The sequence below is a fragment of the Sylvia atricapilla genome, chromosome 2, assembly GCF_009819655.1.
Source record: "Sylvia atricapilla isolate bSylAtr1 chromosome 2, bSylAtr1.pri, whole genome shotgun sequence".
Lineage (NCBI taxonomy): Eukaryota > Metazoa > Chordata > Aves > Passeriformes > Sylviidae > Sylvia > Sylvia atricapilla.
The window spans coordinates 86,925,352-86,943,683 of record NC_089141.1 but is presented as its reverse complement, the minus strand read 5'-3'; the positions used below and the strand labels follow the sequence as shown (position 1 = coordinate 86,943,683).

The 18,332-nt window shown below is 41.5% G+C and overlaps 1 long non-coding RNA gene across 2 annotated transcripts; it reads left to right on the top strand.

The window, feature by feature from the left end:
- The first annotated feature begins 1,280 nt into the window (after positions 1-1,280).
- Positions 1,281-18,007, top strand: LOC136357969 (uncharacterized). Of its 2 annotated transcripts, XR_010742980.1 has the most exons (4): positions 1,281-1,483; positions 1,944-2,053; positions 8,341-8,422; positions 17,338-18,007. It is a non-coding gene; the product is annotated as an uncharacterized lncRNA (long non-coding RNA). The 2 variants fall into 2 exon arrangements; XR_010742979.1 differs by having other exon boundaries at positions 1,281-2,053.
- The last annotated feature ends 325 nt before the right edge of the window (positions 18,008-18,332 follow it).

Below are 18,332 nucleotides of genomic sequence, written 5' to 3'. Positions count from 1 at the left end.
TCACTATATGGGTATTATACAACAGTGAGAGAATCAGTTTAACAGGCCCATCACTATTGAATATATACATAGATCTAAGTGTGTTTGTATGAGTGTGCACATATATATTGTGCACACACACATGCGCAGAGTCAAAAAAGAAGCTAAAATAGTTATGCATGTAACAATGATAACTATGGTCGATATTTTCAGGACTTTACATGCAACACCTTTACTCTGGCAGGTGCTGTAGAAAGCTTGGACAAGGCTGTACATGGTTGTGTACCAGCACTGTAGTCTTGCCTGGGGTTTTAATTCTCTCTTGCTTTATACGGACACTCACCATGGACCTCCATGATGGCACCTGTGATCTCAGCCCACTGAGCAGCTTTGCTTTTTAAACATGGGACCACAGAGGTGGTATGAAAATAATTCTTTAAAAAAATTAAAAATATATGAACATGAGTATTTGAAGCTGAATTTAGAAAGCTTTTGAGGGGATAAGCTCCAGAAGGAAACTGTCTTGGATTGGATGGGCAGAGTTGAAACAAGGAAAGGTGTTCGCAGTCCCGTTGTTAAGCCTCAGACATGCAGCATGCTGTGCCCACAGTCTCTCAAAATAGGGCCAGGCCATCACCTTGCTGGCATGGGCCAGCAAAGATCAGGGTAGCTGCTGGCCATTTGCTAGCTTCAGACCCTCAGTGTCTGCTACTTCCTCTCTGCAGAAAGAAAGTTTATTTATAATTGCTGCCATGACAATAAGCTCAAAGAGATCTACTGTCCAGCAGAAAAAAAAATTGCTTTCCCTCCCCCCACAAAGATCTCTGTGCTTCCATATGTGAAAGGGGCAGAAGGCATTTCCACTCACCCAGCTGAAACTCTTTGAAAGGCTGTGAGCCTCCCCCGGCGTTATAAATGCCGATCATTCCTCCTACCCTCGCCGTCCCGGGACCCTGTTACCCCTGCGGGAGCTGGCCCTGCCTCGGGCCCCCGTTCGTGACCGGTCCTGCCTACTGCCTTGTGGCCGACGAGTCCCGTACTCCTCTCCCTGCCCCTGTCTTTTCTGGCATCGCTAGGCAGACCGAAGGCGGCTTATTCCTTTTCCTGGCGTGGGGTTCTCCTTCCCCGTCCCGGCCCCGGGGGCTTGCGGAGAAAGGCGGGCGGAGGTGGTCCCGACCCTAGAGCGCCCCGCACCCTGCCCCGGCCTGCCGGTATCTGTCCTTCCTGCCTGCAGACAGGGAAGCGGTGAAGGGGAGCTGAGCCCTCTCCCAGCCCCGAAATGACGCAGCCCCTGTTCCAGCATCGTCTCCCGTTTGGGCTGGCTCCATTTCAGAAGCCGTCTCCCCCCACCCCCTTCTTCCCAGCCTTCCTCCTTCCTCCTCCTCCTCCTCGCCTCACCGTCACTCTCAAACACCCCCCCCCCCCCCCTCCCCACGCCTCGCGCCCGCTTCCCCCCGCCGCCCCAAACTCCTTCCTCAGGACCGTGGGATGCGGGTGAGCTCTGGTGAGAGTTGCTGGTCTCCATTTCTAAGCGGGGAGCCGCCGGGAGCGGTGAGACAGCCGCAACGGGAAGGGGGGAGCGGTCGGGGGGGTAGGGAGGCGATGGCTGACGGAAGGAGAGGGGGGTCCGCACCCCCTCTCTCCCCATCTGGAGCAGCCGCTGCTCCCGGGAAGGTGCAGCCCCCGCGCCCCGCCGGCCCCGCGCCCCTCGGTGGGCAGCGCTGCCCCGCGCCGGCGCTCCGGCACGGCTCCCCTCGCCCTCCCCCACGCCTGTGCGGACGACTCGGGGACCCACTCACCTCCTCACTGACAGTGCCTTTTCTCATCTCTCCCCCGCCCCCTCCAAAAAAAAAATCACAAAAAAACAACAAAAAAAGGAGGCAGCTCAACTATTTGCATAGCGTTCGGCACCCTCGCTCAGTATTCAGCCCCACTTTTTTTATCACCCGTCTCCCTCCGCCCAGACCGACCCTTCTGCCCCATCCCACTCCCCCGCATCCCGGGTGCAACCGGATGGCAAAAATCAAAGCCGGCTCCAATTTACCCCAGTTGTCTTCCTTTGAGCACTCATAAGGTAGGTATGGTGGGATGCTGCGCTCCCACTCCCCATGTGCTCAGTGAGGTGCCTTCCTCTCCACTCTCTCCCCCCGCTCTCTATTCCTTAATTGGCACTATCTTGATGTGCACTTGTTTTGTTTAGCCTATTTTACCATTGCGGACGAGATAGGCAGGAAAAGGAGCGTTTGACTTGGTATGCTTCTCTGATTTTTTTTCCTCTCCCTGCCTTCCCAAGTTAATTTGCATTCGAGGTCTAATTCATGTTTCAAAATCCTGCCATTTGAGGACCTTATAGGAACAGGGCATTCGTTTCTATTTTTGAGGAGGAACCTCTCTTACATTTGCTCCTTTCTGTATAATTTCATTGTGTTCACAAGTAACAGGGATTTGCATCAGTTATTTTGCAATTTACTTTTTAAAAGAGTTGGACCAAATTTTCTTATTTTTAAAATTGCAGAGGGAGCATATACTAGGCATTAGAAAAGGAGCATACATTATTAACAACGTTGCAAACTTAGTCACAGACTATATATTCATATATATATATGTATTAATCTCCATTCCTTGGAGTTGGATTTCTGCCTCCTGAACATCTGATTTTGATGACAGTCAGAGAAAGACAACTATACAAATACTGAAGTGTATTTATAGTTCTTCCCATCTATTTACTGGTGATTTTATTGCTGTTTGCTACTCTTGCTCCAGCATTTAGTAATTATTTCACTCCAGCAAGGCATTTCATAGGATTAGATATTGCTTTACTCTTTAAAGAGTTTTCAGTTTATCTAGGTGTAACTTTCCTCTACATCTCTGCAAATAGCTATGTGGCCTCGTGGACTTTATGTAAAAAGTATAAAATATAAATGGACATAGAAAAAGATTGATTTATATCCATGGTTCTTTCAGTTCTTTGGATGTGATGACGAATCCATCTATGTTGAGGCCTTTAGGGATCCTTTAAGGACTTCTTTTCCATATTTTATTTGTATCTATAAAATGAATTTTTTTTTGTATGTAGTGATTACATGAATGGCATATGTTGCATAATATGCATATGAGGCCGTTCAAGTATTTCTGTACGCACACAAATTTATTTTTCAGAAATGTATGTGTGTATGTACATATGTGTTTATACATGTGTGTGATAAAAAAACATGCTGGAAGAGAAAACTGCCCAAAGTAAAAAAAATATTCATAAAGGAAAAGCTATTAAGGTAAAAGCTGTTAAGGCAGTTCATAGGGAGTTTGTATCTGGTACATTGCAAAGTCACTTTAGTTACAGACTTTACTGTGAATACCTACATACACCCCCATCTCAGCATAAAAATCCCTCTATGTGTATTTGCCCTTCTAGAACTAACTAAAAGGGACTATGAATTATGCCTAAAAAGATGCCACTGAGATAAAATACTTATAAAATAGTAATGGAATATGGAATTTTATATGGTGCCAACAACTTTAGCATGATTTTTGGCATAAGCAATTTAGTGCAATTTTATTTGTCTGAACCAGAATGATATTACAAAGTGAATTAATAGAACATTAGTACTGAAAAAAAGAAACAGTTCTTCCTTTGAAATATGAAGTGCCACTAACTTGAGATGAAACCTGAAAGTTAGTGAATAATATATGGGAAATATTAATATTTTAAATGTATCATATTTAAAATTGCTGTGAACTTAAACAAGATTTCATATCAAGAAAAACCAAGTAATTCATTTTAGGTTCTAATCTTATATGCAATGTTTTACAAATGAAGCAACTCACTAAAGAAGGGAAGTTAGGGATGTAAGCATATCTTGTTATTTTGCACATGAAATATGGTCATTATGGCATATGAATTTAATTTTGGAAATGATAAAAAAGAACATTTATTTTATTTTTCTACTATGATACAAGAAAAACATTTAAAAGTAGATGATTAATTAGATAAAATGGACTGATATGGCCCATAATACCTGCATGGGCTTTTATACCTTGTGAAACCCCGCCACAATGGGACCTTTATAAAAAGTATGAAGTCAAGTAATGCAACCATATTTTATATTTAAAATGGGAGTTGATATGATTCAGTTTAATGTTGTGAAAAAATGAGCCCTCTGGCACTTGGCATTAGATTATTTTAAAATTACTCCTTCAAGTAAAGTTAGTAAAAAGGCTTGACCATGGTCAAAGCCCAGTACTAAAGCTCAGGCAAACTGGATGCCACTGCTTGCCTTGCCATCCGTTTAAGTGTGGACAAGGTGTTACCCTTGGTCGTCTCCTTAGTTCAAAGTCTATTGGTTCCAGTATTTCACTGTTCTTCTCCAACAAGCAGGTACAGCTCAGCCTCTAGAAGCCAAACCTGTGCTCCTCAGGATGGGCCAAAACTTGCTTGTCCCAGTCGTTGAAGCCACGTGGAGTTTTGTTTGATTGGAATGAGCAGGATCTAGCTCTAATTCTGCTACCTGAAGTATCTCCATTAGACCCTAATATCAGTGGAGAGATTATTTTTCCATTTATTCGATGTGAATGGAGTTAGGTCTAAGGGCCACATTGATCTTGTGCTTATGCCTCAGCTATCTAAGGGTTGCATCCTACACACTTGGACTGGTGAATCAGGCCAGCAATAATTGTGGTCACTACAAACTGATACGTAGGACACACATTACTGGGCATTTTGGACGATCAAAAAATCCCCATGCCCATGTCTTTGCATTGATGGGAAATGCTGGATGCGTATGAGCTTAGTGGAAAGGGCAGCTCTGTGCTTTTAAGCTGCCATGAGGACTGTCAGCACTTGTGAGGTGTCTTGTTGAAAGACAGCAGAAGTCTGGTTGGTCCATAGACTGGTTCCCACACTGCCAGTTGCTCCCACTATGAGTTAGTTGCAGGTGCCACAGAAGAAGACAGGGTGGTGATGGTGGGGAAGGGAGACAATTGTCACTTGCTACACAAGTCCGGTTTGGCTAAAGCCCTGGGACATTTGCAATGGTTCTCTCAATTATCTCCCATTAATTTTAGTAGCTTGTGTTTTCATTACAAATGCCCAGTGTCCTTTGGAAAGTTGCTATGGGTATTTTAAATTCAGAATAACTTTGATGAGAAAAAACCCCATGCTTTTCCTTTTTAAACAGTTTTACCATTTAATCACAGTTTAATTAAATATGCATTTCTCTGCTGTGAAATAACCTTTCTTTCCACATTTATGTGCACAATCCTAACTCATAGCAGAAAAAAACATTTTAAAACACTGTGTCATGCTTATAGGATAATTATTAATCTTGTCAGAATAAAAAGCGTACTAAAAGTATTCCATACAAAGGTTTGTACCTCAACATTTTTGCGAGTTTTTTTAAAGTAATCAGAGATGTCATAACAGGGGGAGAAACCATATGATATATAGCACATAGTACAAGTATAAGACTCCTAGAGGACTATTTAGAAATACACAAAGCTTATTTTTTCTTCTATTGGTTAGCAGACTACTTGATGAAAAGGTATGTTTTTATTTTTATTCCTCCTTGTCTTACAATTCTATGAAGGCAATGGGAAGCTACAAATTCCATCTTTAGTTGTTATATATGATATAAAACTAAGGAAGAAAAATGTTCATGATACGAATCTGGAGTAGTAAATACACAATAATTGTGCAATCCAATAACAAAAAGAAGAATTATTTGACAATAAACCCAATGTTAAATATAGGCAGACAAATATTGTTCTAGTGAGAAATACAGCAAATAAAATGGTACTACAAAAGGACACTTATGAAACTTCTTCTATGTTTAGAATTTTCCAGTTGAATTTTCCTTTTTAATCATTTGTGACCACTGAGATATGCTTAGTGAACAAGCCAGTCAAAACTTTTCTGTCTTGATTTTCGTATCCCGTATCTGCAAATCCAAAAATGTAACTTGTAGTAACTGCACTCGATGTTAGGAGGGTGATTTTGCTGTTTGGTTGCTTGGCTTTTGCTTGAGACTTGATTTTGCATACCCTGACTCATGCTGGAATTTCTGGTGGATGTGAACAGTGTTTGTAGGGTCATCTACTTATTTTGTGCAAGAAGGATGGCTTTTTCATGCTGAGGATTCCTACAGGCACAAAAAAGGGATATTGTGGGAAAGTGACTATTTTTCAAGGGCATTGGGCATTTACTCCTTCTTTTGACTTCGATGAGAAATGTGAAAACACAGTATTAAAAAAAAGTGCCCATTTTTCTTTAGAAAGTCAAGTGTTGACATGGAAATCCGACTTGTGTATCTCTGACTGTAATAAATGGTAAAATTCTATAGCGGAAAGTGTCTGTTTTTATCTTTCTGTGGATTTAGCCATATGTATATAAAATGCAAACATACCTCATGTGGTACTGTTTTCTTTACCATTTTCTTCTAAGAGGTAAAAAATATTATTAAACCACTACTGCCCTGAACAAAAAAACAGACAGGAACAATAGAAATTATTGTTCTCTACTCAGTTAAGCAAATAAGAAGTCTGTAATCTGCAGAGGGTGAATTATGATTTTACATGCTGCTGATTTGTCTTTCTGAAATTAGGATCCTCGTATTGAATTCTTTCAGCTATTTTTATTACTATTAGGAAAGAAAAAGATGCAGATTTCAAACACCTGTTTGAGGGATAGCTTTTTGCACTGCAACATTCTGAAACCCAAGGAAAATATAGCAAACTTTTCAAGGAGCCACCAATGGCCAGGAGGAGGAGAGTATCTGTACACACTTCTGTGCCAGTGAATGCTGTAGCAGGTTGTGTGCACCTGGGGCTATGAGTTTTCTTTTCAGAAGAGAACTAGCAGAAGAACCAAAACCAATGACTAGTTATTGACCGAAGTCCCCTCAGTGCAGCACTGTCAAGTTTTGGGATCAGTTTTGGCTGGATGGTACTGAGCTGCAACTGGGAGAGGAGCCCAATCCAAAGCTCTGTGCACCCCCTGTACCCACTCTCGGGGAATAATTCCTTTGTCTGCAAGTGGTGGTTGAAGCCATGACCCTCCTCCCAGCAATGCCCAGGACAAGCTGGCCCCACAGCCCCCAGCAGGAGCTGTGGTCTCTGCGATGGGAGGGGTGCACCGCTTTGTCGTGTGGAACCCATAAGGATGGGGCTTCCCTCTGCATCCCGACGCCAACTTTGCACTTCGTTTTCATCTCTAATCTCTCTATTAGGATTTTAAAAATTTTGAATCCTCACTTCATTTAGAAACAATTGGGCTGTGTTCAGCGCTGGCTGTCTTGATAGATTTGAAATTCCTGGGAAACCTCAATACTGGCATTTTCTAAACACAGTAAGCAAAGCACACTGGAATATTAATAGGTGAAACACATTTTAAAGGGGCAACATCACTTTGTAATTTTGTCTGTTAAAACATATCAGCTAGGGGCAGCTTGGGGGAGTTGCAGTAAAGCCACAAGGGTTCTTCACAATTTAAAGCTTCTGCATTTTAATTATTTCTTTTTTTTTTTTTTTCTGCCACTGTAGAAGATCCCTGGAGACAATAGGGCTGTGACACTTAGCAACAGGTTATCCTCACTGTGCAGGGAGCACCATGAAAAAACCACAAAATGGACACACAGAATAAAATACAACACTCGCTCCCCGGTTCCTAGTTTGTCTACTTTCTGATGTTAGTTATATTACAGCAGCAGTGGGTAAAAAGGAAAAAAAACCCAACCAAACAGATGGAAATGTCATCTCTAAACTGACAGAGCCTCTGCAAATTTGCTTGAAGAACTATCTCAAAAACCGTAATAATAATAAGAATACAACATTCCACACTCTTCTGGACTTAATTTATTTAAACACAAATTTATGGAGCTGGCCACACACTAAAAATGGGAGAGTTTGGTCCGGCAGTTGCTTTGGTGTATTTTTCACCATTGTAATAGGCTACAGTGAAACAAAGGAGAATATGAATATAGGGCAATTGGTATTTAGATTTGCATGGCGCTTTCACTTCTGTAACGTCTTTTTTAAAAAAAAACCTATTTTCCTTTTAGCATGATATTGAATTGTAGATGTTGATATAGAAAAGCTGGAATTTTTTTAATAACTAAAATTAGGAGCATTTTTTGTAGTATATTTCTCATTGCCAACCTCTTGACTGATAAGGAACCCTGAAGTCCAGGCTAAATTCACCCATGGGGTAGAATGGGCTGTTAGAGAGTGAAATGATAGATGGATCTATTCCTCACCTTCCAAACCCGGTTTCTTTATAAAGCAGTCAAAACCAAACCTTTTCATAGAGCATCAAAAAGCAAGCTCAAGAACAACACTACTATCACACCTTTCAATGGTATTTTTTTTCAGGCGTCTGCCCCTGATTTTAATCCAAAGGAGCTGCTTTTGGAACTGGCGTGTCCGGCTTTGGTGTGTGCCTGCTGAGGAAGAGGTATGGCCTTTGTCCCTCACCTGCAGATGGCTTGGATGCTTTTACTTTACCAAGGCAAGCACTTCCCAGTGGGCTGCATTCAGAAAGTGCTTTTCATAGCATTAGTACAGAACCAAGTTACAAAAAATATTAATCTAATACATTCCAAAATTCAAATATGTGTGATTAATAAGCATTATTATCTATAAATAAGGCTCTAATGATACTTTGGCAGTGTTGTAAACACAAGAATCAGAAGCAATTATTGTCATTATTGTTCTGCAAGTACTTTCCATGAATACCAAATGGATATTACTGTCCAGCTCCTTGGCACATAGAAATCCTGTAAAGAACAGTTGTCAGTCAGTAAGGCCTGGCCGGCTGCTGTTAACTACATTTGTGTAAAATGTAGTGTACATAAAGACAAAGCCGACAAGTCATTGAAAGCAAGATGACTGATTAAAAAATTTATTCTTTATCCTTTGCAACACCCAAAATTACATTAAATAAAGCCTATGAGAAAGTTTTCCCATCATGTGAGATGAACTGTTTGTGTGATGGCTGTGATTAAAAATGGAAATGGACCCTCTCCCAGAAACATTGCTCTTCTTTGTGTGAAACACACAAAGGTGAGGATGTCCCAGCTGAAAGATGGTATGTAAATAATGACAACATCCCCCCACCCACCAGCTGTAAGGGGTAAGCCAGGACTAGTCTTTAGGGACACAGGATGAAAGGAGTCTTAATCCTCATCACATTTACCTTTCCCTATTTTGTACAGGTCCCATAGACTAGAGTCATGCTGGCGGCTGGGTCCCACTCACTGTGACACCCCCACTTGCCCGCCTTTGGCAGTCTCACCTCCCTCACCAAACCTTGCTGCTTTAGATGGCGCCAGCCAACAGCAGCATTTTGTGGTGGGTGTCATGTTGTTCTTCGGATGCCAGGGTGTCATCGCGAGCGGGAACAGTGTGGGTCTGACTCTCCGAATACGCAGAAAGAAAAAGTATAAAAAAAACCCCCAACCAAACCCCAAACAGTAAGCTTTACTTTCCAAATGTGTTCAATTCTTCTTTCCTCTCCTTGATATTTGGGGCATGCAGCACCCTATACCATGTGGTTTAACATTTTGTTCTCTATTTGTAGGTCAACATTTCCATGATTAAACTTCATCCTTTATTCAGCCTGTTCTGGCTAGGTTTTGCAGCACATGTGATATAAGCTGTTTTCACAGCTAGTAGGCCAAATCTTACTCTGAATAAGGGAGCCAAACATATGTGACTGAGTCAGACACTTAAATCAACTCCTTGGTAAATGGGAGATAACTCCAGGTGCAGTGATGAACACTGAGAACCAAAAAAGTGGGAAGAGTGGCCAGCTTTCCTCTGTGTAGGAAAGGAGACATCCTATGCACACAGGCAGTGAAATCATAGCCTTACCCAAATTTTGCTCTCCCGCATTTGCCTGAGGATACACAGCCTTCTTCACTGAAGTAATTGGGAATTTTTCCATTCAGGGTCAGGCCAGCCTGGGGTAGGCTCAGCTGCAGCTAGGCATGGAACAGGATATGCGGGAGGGGGACAAGGCAGCAGGAAGCAAGCCCACCTTACATTCATGGCACACACAAGAAGGTTGCTGGGGGAACATGGAGCACTTCACCTACAGCATTATGTTTCTTTCACTTGCCCTCCCTTCATTTCCCTTGCCTCCCTCATTTATGGACCAAGGCTGGTGGCTCTTCTTTCACTTGGTGGCAGGTATCGGTTGCTCTAAGTCCACAAAGTTGGGCTGGGTGACCTATCCACTTAAATCAGTGGAAAAATTCCCAGAAGCACTGGCCATCCAGAATGAGTGTGACACGCCAGTAATCCTTGGTGCAGAGGTTTTTTGCCTAAGGACTCTGGCTGTGGGGTCAGCAGCCCTCCTCCTGTCCTTCTTTGCCATTGCCTGGTAATTTTGTTAAGTTCCAGGAAGCCTACAAGGCTCATTGGGCACAAACAGAACTGCCAGAGGAGCGAGGGATGTTATAAATGATCCACACCTGCTGTGTGGTTGCTGTGTGATGTTCCTACTTTCACCAGGGCAGGACTGGTTGGGGCTCTTGAGTAGCTGCACAGCAAATACCAGAGTGAATAGCAAGAGAGCTGCTGCAGGAGGTCCAAAGAGGACCTATTTTCCTCAAATGGACATGGCTGTACCCATAATAATGTAGAGAGAGGACTGCGCTTCATCTATAATTTGGTGATGAACTGCAGCATCACAGAAAGGAGTTGACAGTGAACCATTTCTGTCAGGAGCAAGTGCTTCCAGAGATACACTGGGGCTGCCTCCCTCAGATAAAGGAAATACAGGCAACATAGCAGACCTTTCAGTGACCTTTTTTTTTTTTTTTTTTTTTTTTTTTTTTTTGATGGCACCAATTCTTTAGGTTTTGTTCATTTGTTTAGGTTTTTTCTCAATAGCATTTTTTCATTTAGGAAGAAAAACTTCCTGCCCAAAACTAAATCTGCTTGCTAGATCTTCAATGAAAAAGGTCAAGTGGTGACTACTGTGGCTTTTTTGAGTACTGTATTATCCATCATTTAGAAATCCTGCCCTGATAAGACACACAGTAGATAGGCAACACATATAAGATGAAGTTTATACACTAGTTTGAGATTTTGAGGACCTGCCCCATGGCTGGGCAAATCCCTTGGGCATGCATGTGGGCATCTGATCCACTTCCCTGCCATTGCATTGGAAGAAAAGCCTCTTGGCTACAAGATGTTGCCAAGGACTTAATAGAAGGCAGGTGCCTTCAGAGCTTCTCATGAAGTTGGGAGATGCTGTGTTGAATGAGGCACAGAAGTAAATGATCTGGTCTGGTGTGCCTTGGGGACATGGAACAGTGTTAGGCAGGGGTAGGATAACTGCACACTCCTGGAAAGCAAGAGGGAGAGTACCATGCTTCTGCCCTCACTGGAGTGAAAGTTAATCAAGAATATGCTGGAATATATCCCTATGTGCATCAAAGATACATTGGTATCAAATTAATGGAAAGGAGAAGGGAAGTTAGGACACCTAAGATCTGCTGATAGGGTCAAGTGACCTCCCTGTCCTCGGGTCTACATTTTGGAAACACAAATTGCACTTTGGTTTCGCTTTGTGTAAGCTAAATTGTGATACTTTCAGAGAGTAAGTAGATTGGAATAAGATGGGAAAGTCCTGTGATGAGGGAGCGAGAGGATTGCAGCATGGTATGGTGAAGTTGAACAAAAGAAAATTAGATTTTTTTCTCTCCAGTTATCTAGACAAAAGAAGTTAAGTCTCCATTTTCATATGCTTAAATAACAGTCTCCCTCTTCCGTGGTATAAAAGATCCCAAGATCACACAGGAATGAATTAAGACTGTGGTAACACACATAATTTCAAGTTAATGAAGAGACAGTATGTTTTGTATTATCTTTTCTCTTGTTTTTGATTGCCGTTTTTGGGGGGTTGATATTACTGTAAGTAAATACATTTGTCTTTTGTTTCATTTTCCCCCTGTGACCTATTTCATTTAATTAGAAGGAAATGCATAATAGGAAATTAGTATCATCACACTGGGCTCCATCCAAAGCCCGTGAAATCATCAGGAGCCTTTCCCGGGCTTTTCACTGTCACTGGTCCAGCCCAGCAGAAAAGAGGGGCTATTTCCACCTTATCTTGAAGAATGTGTGCTGTCAGTGTAAAAATATTACAGTTCTTATTTTAAGGTCTGGCCCCAATACTAGGGAAGGATTTTGCTACTGCGTGTGCCTCTCTGTTCCACATGTTTCACATCTGTGGCAGCACATTAAAGGATAAAGGTTCCTAAAACTTTAACTCTGAATATACATATAAAAAGAAGATACAAATTAAGGAAAAGATAAAAGATATTGATGGAAGTAGAGGAGATGCTCTTTAACATGCATATTATTGACTCAATAGATTGTTACGGCTTCAGAGCTATTAGGGTCTGCTGTGTCAATGTGTACTTAGGGACTGTTTAATATGCAGATGGTTGACATGACAGACTGGAGCCATTACAGTCTATCATGTCAGGGGGGATACATGAATACGCACTTTGCCAACACTGTAAAAAGTCCCTTTAAAATGCAGTAGCTGTTTTTTTTACAATAATTTAATAGGTTTGGTTCTTTGGATGCCCAGAGACTTGAGAGCCTGGATTTATCAGCAGAAAAATTTATTTCCAAATTAAGTCATTTTCCATGTGGAATGTGCAGTCTGGAGGACAGAGTGTAATCTCAGACACACAGCTCCTATCAAATCTTGTAAAATTAGCTCCCGCACTTGTGCATGTGTAGAAGAGATCAGAATCTATCTGTTGGCATGTGTCTTTTTGAAGAATATAGTTTTGTCTTTTTGAGGGGTAAGGGAGAATGTCGTCTCTTTTTTCATTCAAATAATCTTCAGTAGCAATTAAATAGCTTATGCTACCTAAGAGATCAGTTATTACAAGATAAGCAGCATGACAGTTTGGAAAACTGAATAAGTCTTTGATTATTTACTAAGTTTTGATATCTGCTATTTGCCTCAAAATGCTAAAAAGTGAAGTATAAGATACAAACATGAAAGGCTCATTTGATCATCATAAGGAAAGGAATCAGTAGTTTTGCTTTTCTTTTCTTCAACAACTTATTTTTTATTAAAATAGCAAAGCCAAGTGTTGTGTTTAATAAGATATATTTTTTTCATTTGAATATCAAATGGAAAAATACAATTAAAATATTTCTGCTTTTACATTAATCATAGGCTATATTTCAGCAATGCATATATCTAAGAAGCTCAGCATACACATTTGGTATATATTAGATGCTTCTAACAGATGCCCAGACCTCTTCCCCTGATTTTTAATGTTCTTTTTTATGGCAGTGATCCAGGGACATTTTAATTTGCAAGCCTGTGAACTTGGAAATAATACTTGTAGTGGGGCATTATGTCTAGTCCATTCCCTCTAAGTTTATTGTCCTGTGTCACCTAGCTCTGATTTTAGCTGATTTGCTGAATTGAGTCGCATGGTGCAATTCCAGCAAAAAATTCACTGAGCAAAAGCACTCTGCCTTGCAAATAAGAGTAATTGTCCAATATTATAAAAGTTTTTCCTCTTATCTGTGGGAGAGTTGGGGGACCAATCCTACAAAAACGTGCATTTTTAGGCAAAGGTGATGGCTGGTTTCTGACAGCTCCTTTTACTGCCTGGCACTAACAAGGAGACTATGAGGGCAGCCTGGATATGGTGGTGATGAGTAGGGCAAGTGCCAGGAGGCAGAAGGTGCTGAGAGCACATTTCCCATAACCTGTTACACAAGTGCTCCTGGTTGTTCTGTGAGATTTCTACAACAACAACAACACAGGAAACCCAGGAAAAGCTTAGGGAAAAAGAGAGGTCTGGAAAAGCCCAGGAGTTGACTTTTCTTACACCTGAATTCACCCTGTGCGCACGAAGAGGTCCCTAATGGAACATACTTCTCACTGGTGCTGAGTTACCTCTGCAACGAGGGAGGACCAAGCAGCAGCAGCCTAAGCTGCAGGAAAATGTATTGTAGCTTTAAACAGCATCAGTACCTGTGGGAAAGGTGAGCTTTGTTCTCTCCCCAGCTTTGGGATGGTGGGACCGTCCCTATGGCCCTGAGTTGTGACCGTGGCTGTGGGAGTGGTAGCTCCCACAGCCCTTCTGCCTCCACCTCTGACCATCATAGTGGCTGAGGTGATGAACACGTGGCTCTCCACGCCACTCTGCCCTTTTCCTTCTCCAGTGCAGCCCTGGAAGTTCCCCATCCCTCTCTGTGTTACCCATGTGCAGGGAAATATTGTCAGCTGAAAGAGGCATGCATGAAAATACAATATGAAGCACTGTATTACCTGGTGCTAATCAATAAAGGAAAAATGTAGCTTTTTGACAGCACTTGTAATTTTGACTATTGCAATGGTGTGCCATTTTTTTGAATGCAGTACGCTTCTGTGCCCCATTAAAGCATGGCTGGCACCGCTTTCAACTATTCACAAATGCTGAGATGTTGAAAAATGTAACATTTACAAAAGATACATCTGGTGTATATTTACAAGGCTCAGGAATCATTTAAATAGTGCCTGTGCCATCACCATATTAGGAGAAAAATTAGTCCCAGCCGCATATGTGAAATCAGTAGTCAAATGTGTGCTGGTTGAAAGTCCATTGCTATGATATGGTATTTTGGGGTATTAAACATGAAAATACCAACCTGGGTATAATACTCAAATTAGATAAATATAGACTTGCATAAAATATGTGATAACGACCTATAGGTACCTATTTAAACAGTGTAGTCAGAAAAGGCTTATGGGTTTTGAGGAATAAATGCTTAAATTTTTTTTAAAAGTAAAGCACAGTCTTAGGCTTCTCATTGTGAGGTGTCATCATATCTTTTTTCCTGTTCTTCAGTGAGAATTTTAAGACCTACCTTGTACTAGAGGAAAAAGCTATTGAACAGCTTCCTTTATATCACATAACATGTCAAGGACAAAAAGGTGTTTGTCTCCTTCTGCCAGTGCAATACCACTTAAGTTACATTTGAAAACTATTTTTTAATTAATGCGATGGGTCATGTTTTCACCACACGAAGGCAGGAAATTCAAGGTAAACCAGATACTCCCTTTCTCAGTCACACAAACATGAATTAAGCATGTAGCATCAGACTTAATTTCAGTTTCTAGGTCTGTAATTGAATCTAGTTCAATATGAACTCTTTTTTCTGCACCATCACATTGATATCTGGATGTTAGTGACATTATTTAAAGCAACAAATCAACCTATAGGACTGTGTTCAACTATATGTCGTTTGACAGTAAATGGAATAAAAAATGTTACTTTTCTCTAGAGGCAGATTTGTTAAAGGGTTTTCATCTTTTGTCAAGATATTTAATCTTGGAATGTTACAAAAAAATGCACAGTTTGTACAAGTGCAGATTTCTGCATGCACAGTTTGTCTGATTGCTAATTTGGCTGAACACACTTAGCCTTAACACGAGCAAATGAGAGAGGAAAGATAATTTTTGCATATATCCTTCTGAGTCAAGTGTGAGTCCCTGGACTCTAAGGGAAGCAGGTATTCACTTTTGGGGCTGAAGGCTGTCACTCTGGATCACCCCGTACATCAGTCTCAGTTCATGCATGCCAATGAGAACAAATCCTAACAATGAACTGTTGAGTGATGCCAGCAGAAATGAATGTTTCTGAAAGCTTCAGGGTTTTGGAGAAAGCAGCTGAAGCCAATGCTGTGGTACTCACCACTGCTGCCTAACTGAAGGAAGGCAAGATTTTGGAACAAAATCTCCCATGTAATGGACAGATTTGAACACACCTTTGTTTTCCAACAGGCTGAGTAAAGCTGGTATGGGACTACAGAATTAAGCCAAAATGCCCAACCATGTTATTTCCTCAGAGGGGTTCACTAAAGAACAACTTCAACTAAATTATTAGCACTACTAGTAATTATTATTATTAATTCCTTTTGGTAAGCCTGTCCCTCCATCACAGTAGCAATCACTTGCTGGGATGTCTACTGTTTAGGACATCATACTCCTTTGGAAGTGGATACTTGTTTAATTGATAGATTGCAAAGAAGGTCTGACCTATTGCCTTTTCATGTTTTCCTTTGTTTCAATTGCTTGGACTCTCACAGCTCCTTAGTAGCTTTTCTGATCCATCATGTCAGGCTGGCAGCTGTGCCTCTGCACTGTGCCTGCCTGCCCACCGTGAGCCAGATTTCACTCTCAGATGCTTGGCATACTCTCCTCCCTCACCGTTCTCTCACTGGAGAGCTGATTTTGCCTTTGCCTCCATTAAACGGCTTGGTTTTAATGGGAACAACTGCTTTCTCCCATGGGTCGTCAATCCAGGGCTCTAGGTGTGCAAAGACAGAGGAGGAGAGCACATTCTCAGGTGTCCCTAGGTGTGTGCTATGCATGCAGGATCAGGCTCCTGCCTGACATCTGTGGACTGAGCCCTCCACCCTTCCCAGCAAATGCTCCCACTCAGGACCATAGGCATTTTAATTTGGAGATGTTTTTCCCAGGCTGTTTAACTTTTGCCCTCACTGTGGACTCCTCACTGCTCTCGAGCCTAATTTCCCTGGGCCATGCAGACCCACAAAGGATGGCATCTTATATGAATAAACTCCATTTTAAATCAGTCCACCCGAAAAATTGTCCTCAGGGGTTTCCACCCCCTCCCCAACATCAGGAAAAAATGGTTGAAATTTTATAAGCAGGTTTTCAAGAAGGAACAGATTTTTTTTTACTGCCAAGCTGTATAATAGGTGTTTTTGAGAGGTCGTTAACATCAACAGTGTAGTCAGAAACAGTGTTACACCCCACACTGCATCCATCCTTAAGCAATTAAGTTACTGATGGGCTTTTACATTTATTTACCTTGATGGAAAGATATGTTTACTGAACCTGAGTACAAATCAACATGAGGAGGTGGAAGTTCAGAGTAAATTTGACTAATGATGTTGTGTTCTCATCCTTAAAAGAAGGAAAAAAAAACCTCTCTGCTTTTGATGCTATTTTATCTTCATTGGAAGGGATCGAAATGATCCCAACTGTCATGTGAGCGCTCAGTAAGGCTTAGATCCTCTTTGATTGTAGCTGAACATCTCTCTCCCTTGGCTCATACCTTTCCTTATATGAATACAGCATACAGCACTTCAGGTTGCTTATTGAATAGCACTTTAACTCTTCCTCTGTGAATGCCCTCACGGTTATATCTTTAAGCAAAATTTGAGCTGTGGCCACCTATGCCTGGGGAGATGTTAGTGTGGCCTCATTGCTGATGTGAAGAAAGAATTTTCTTTTGCTTTCAGAGTAACTTCTGAGATACAAATAAGAAATATTTCTTTCAGTGAAACTTAATTCTTTCTCCTTTTTTTCAGGCCCACTCTTTTCTCCAGTCTTGGTATGTGGATTTCTCTCTCTCCAAGTAGTTCCCTAGCATACCCTTGAATGGCATCTACCACACGTGAGCATCCTCCACAGTCTCTAAGATACTTTTGTTGTTTTTCTTCTTTGAACATTTGTTTTTTTGAGATGACATTGACAGACATGAGGCCTAAGTCTGGAGATGTTCTGTGGGTAGAACTCACATTTATTTCAGTATGTCGAGCAGTTTTAGGATCTGATCCATATTGAAGACTAGCATGGTGTAATGAGGCCTGGGCATATACAACAATATGTATTCTAACACAGCTCACTCAAAACAAATATGTTCTCTTCTCTTTGGCTGGTATAAACAAACAATCTCCATTGTGTTCTGCATGGCTCTGCTGTGCCGCCTTGCACATGGCAAGAACTTGGCTTCCCTGTTCACAGAAACAGCATCTCCATTCTGTGACACAGAGCTTCCAGTGTGTGCCCAGACAGACCCGTAGCTTAAGACACTGGTCCTAAAAACTGATAAGTGATCTGGTGTTAACTCCTAAGTGCATTATGAAGGAGTTTCTCTTGCCACAGATATACTTAAACAGGATCTTGTTTTTGAGTCCTGTGCACTTCAGTCAGACAATATTGACTCTGGATTCCACAGCTGGAAAGCAGAGAATCAATATAATAGTTGTTGCAAGATCCTCTCACACTGACCCACAAAATCTTCTCCTCTGATATCTAAGTTTCCTTGCAATAAAAATCGTCCGCTTTGTGAAAAATTTGTGATGACTCGAGGTGGAAACATGAGCAAGGGTGAGTTTGAAACTCATGTGTGAGATCCATTGTCTGTGTGAAGTGGAGTGAGTTCGAACCCAGGTGTTCCTTCTGTGATTGAACTCAGACTTTTATGCCATTTTGCAAAGCCATTACCCTCTCCTGTAACTTGTGCGGGAAGCAGAGTGAGCTGTTTTGGCACTGAAATGATTTCATTGTTAGGCTAAGTGTT